General features: G+C 38.1%; 1 long non-coding RNA gene across 1 annotated transcript; it reads right to left on the bottom strand.

The window, feature by feature from the left end:
* Positions 1-3,148: 3,148 nt before the first annotated feature.
* Positions 3,149-3,757, bottom strand: LOC125290552. Its single transcript, XR_007192827.1, has 3 exons — positions 3,681-3,757; positions 3,535-3,597; positions 3,149-3,233 (listed from the first exon to the last, which is right to left on the bottom strand). It is a non-coding gene; the product is annotated as an uncharacterized LOC125290552 (long non-coding RNA).
* Positions 3,758-4,033: the final 276 nt, after the last annotated feature.

A 4,033-nucleotide genomic window follows, 5' to 3' on the forward strand; every position in this document is an offset into this window, starting at 1 on the left:
ATTTGTAATTACTCACACTTGGTCTGGCTCCCAAAGGAGGAACAGGAATATTAAATTTCATACATACAAATCACTTTTAAAATCCTCCTCCTCACCTACAAATCTCTCCACACACTTGAACCCCAGTATCTTACTGATCTCTTCCACCCCTAAAGTCAATCATGCTCCCTGCGGTCCTCTGACAAGGATAATCTTGCCATTCCCCACACCAGACTCCGGACCTTTGGGGACAGAGCCTTCTGTGCTGCAGCCCCCAGTCTATGGAACAAGCTACTCCTCCCATATGGAAAAGGTATAGACAAATCATACACAATTTTCACATGTTTTATCTGAATCCTGAAAGATTTTTATATGACAGTGAAACCAGCTACAAGATCCTTGGTAAATGTGTGTAGCATGAAACATATAAAACTGCGTAACCTGTAAGGGCTATATCTGACACTAATTCCACATACAATATCCTTACAAGTGTGGGAGAAAGTTCATTTTTAACACATAATTATAGAAAAAAAAACAAGGGAAATGATGATTGTTTGCTTAAACTTGATTGCTGTGTTGTTTGTGTATGAGTGAGAGAGAAAAAGTATGATGGTGTGTGTGTGTAATTGAGAGTGTGTGAAGAGAGGAGTTGGTCAACCATGGTGAAAACACAATAATGCAAATATTGTAATGCAACAACCTTACAAAACATAAGACATGTTGACACTGTCAACATTCCACTGACATAGCACTGTGAACATCTAACATGCTGTAAAAATACTTTTAGTTTACAAAATCCCAATTATTATACAGGTCTTATTGACTTGTAATATTCAAAAAACAGCTATACACTTGTCTCTTTTTCACATGCCTCAACTGACAAGAGGTCATGTCACTTTATTAAAGAAATACAAAATTACATGCACATTTTTCATTACTACATGTTGCATTTAATTACAGTAATGTTGGCTATATATCAGAGACATGTGTAGCATCTTATATTAGAATATAATTCAATATCAGCAATAGCAACAGATTAATTGACCATGTTGACAATTATTTAATTCATTCCATCATTTGCAGTAGTATGTTTTCAGTAGCGACAAACAATCGAGCTGGACTGTGTACATTGAATATACATACATGGCCTAACTATCTGAGCAGTGTTGATGGCTTTGTGAAAGCCTGTGGGAAAGTGGATAGTTGACATGTACTTCAGAGAAGTTTTGATGAGAGATCCTTTGGCTAACTTTTGCACTGTGCAATTGCCATAGTTTCCAATGGCATATAAACATTCATCACCAGTGTCAAGGAAATGTGAAACTTTAAAGATACTCCCATCTTTCAAAAGCACAACACAGTTGTTTCTTTGCTTTGTTTTGCTGTAAGTGTGACCATGAACAATTTCTCCATTTACAGCCATTCTCTTGTAGTACTTAACAGGAGAAATTGTTGGCAGCCTGGTCACAAACAGAGATTTCTCTTACTTCTGGTGAACCAAGGCCTTTCATCTCAGTGAATCTCTTGACATATGGCTTTCCAGTTCTCATTTCATTACAGAACTCTTTAACTTCTGCAGGTGCACTTGCTAGGAATTGCTTTGCTAAACGGGGGAAAGCACGGGACAGTACTACTCGATTGCAGATTTGCTGTGGAACAGCTTGACTGCTTTTGACTTGTTTCAGTAGGTATCCATTAAAATCTTCAAACATAAAGGCCGAGTGGGCCCACAAAGGACCCCAATGCACAACACTTCTGGTTAAATGCAGAAGTGAATGAACATTGAATGTCATGTGTTCCTCCCCATCCAGTGACTGGACACAACCAACAAAGTACACTAATGCCCCATGAGCATGATTTAACTGCTCTGTAGTTAATTCAGAGCCCAACAGAATGCTTATGCCCTCTATCAGTAATGCCCAATGAGATAGGTACTTCTCTGGAAGTATACCTTTCAGAACTGGCAGGCTATAGTACAAAAGCCAGTGTTGCCACTCATGGGCTTTCCAGAACTTGCGTTCAGTAAGAGATCTTGGAACTTGAGCGACAACACTTGGAGGTTTTATGGTTAAAAGGTGTCTGTCATTGAGTGGTATTTGTGTGCCAATATACCATGGCTCAGAGTAGTTCCTAGATTCCATCCATACTGTTGCTATTTGTCTACATACACCTAGCAACACACAGTGCATATAGTCGGGGACCATCCCATTGATTAGATCAAATTTGGGCAAATCTACAACAGCAGATGGCCCCTTTATGCCAAATATAGCTTTCCCTTCTCTTTCAGCTATTTTTCCTATTTCTACTGTGCTTTTTATGATTTCTGTCACTTGGTTTGTCATCCAAACATGTGTACATCCTTGCAGTTCCTTGTCCTTTCTTTTTCTGTACACCAGGGTGAAGACAGACACCACAGCCATATTCACCATTAAATTGCTTGAAATTCTGTACTAATGGCCTTGCCACTGCATCACAGACACAACACAATGGGTGAACTTTCACATGTCTCCATGACTTATCAGTAGGATGCTGCCACTCAAAACCAGCTTGTGAAAGATTGGTACATTCCTTCACAAATGGTTTGAAGTAACAGCTCATGTCTGGCTTGTTTGATCAAACCACAATGCACAGAGAAGTACATGCTTATTTCTGGTCTCAGGGGGGTATCTCATTAACACAACATAATATTGGCCAAATACTGAATTTTGAAGACTTAAAGACTGGTACACCATCACAATTAAATGTAAAGAGACAGAAAAGCCTCCTCACTGCTTGATTTCAAGGTCTGATATAAGGCACCATCACATATATCATTTATTACATGCCTATTGCGCTATTTGCCGAAAACAAAGATCATGCATACCTTGATTCTCAAGAATGTCTTTCAGTTGCTCCTTTAATGGTACAGTAATAAAGTAATGACCTTGTTGTAAGCTGTCCCTTACTGTTATGGATGAGGAACATGACACACATGAAAGTGTTTCTTGTGTGCATTCTTGTGATTGTGATATACCAAGGTATTTAGAGCATAGTCTGCAATAATGATGGTATTCAAACACATCTACAAGACTAGCTAATGGTTTCTCCAAAAAATACTTGCTTGCAGGAACTGCACTTGTCCCAGCAGAATGTAATCTTATAAGTTTCAGTAGATCTTCCATCAATACACCTGTAGTGTTGTGTTTCAGTGCTAAGGATAGTATTGAGATGCAGCTTTGCTCTTCGGTTAATCCATGGGAATGGATATTTCTGTCCTAAAAATTGTAGAAAAAGAAACAAAGCATTAGATATCAGCTTAATATTTGCTTTCAATTTTACATTATACTTATCATTATGCAGGTTCATAATATTTGAGAGAGAAAAAAATACAGCATACATATATATAGGCTATATATATATATATATATATATATAAATGACAGAACATAAGTGTGTCAATACACTTCCATGGATTGCATAATGAACATGAGTTTATTCCAGCCATTGCTTGTCTTGTAAGATTATGTCAAATCAATTTTTTTTCACTGAATGTGTATGTAGGCCAACTATTGTTACCTCTGCCAATGTGTAGGGTTCTTCTGTTTGCTCTTCTCTTTGGCTGCTATCTTCATTGTTTTCCTGAGAGGAATACACATACAAAACCTTTAAAAGAAATACAGTGAGAAAAAACAAAGAGAGAGAGAGATTTGCATGCTGCTTACCTGCATTGATGTGAAACATTCTGTCTGTTCTTCTCTTTCACTGATAACTTCACTGTTTTCCTAAGGACACAAATCACAAATTATGAGGGAGGGAGAGAAGAGGATGAGGGGGAGAGTTGGGGGTGGCTTACCTGTGCCAATGTGAAATGTTCTCCTGCCGGCTCTTGTCCTTGGCTGGTATCTTCGTTGGTTTCCTTAATTACACAAATCATACAAAATAATCCAAATCAGGCACAAAAATCAGATGGATAGCAAAGAAAGTGTAACAATGCTTAACTGTCAGCTTACTTGTGCCAATGTGAAAGGTGCCCTTGTGTTTTCTTCTCTTTGACTACAATCTTCATCATTTTCCT

Source organism: Alosa alosa, unplaced genomic scaffold (genome assembly GCF_017589495.1).
Source record: "Alosa alosa isolate M-15738 ecotype Scorff River unplaced genomic scaffold, AALO_Geno_1.1 AALO_1.0_unplaced_658, whole genome shotgun sequence".
In the NCBI taxonomy this organism is placed as follows: Eukaryota; Metazoa; Chordata; class Actinopteri; order Clupeiformes; family Clupeidae; genus Alosa; species Alosa alosa.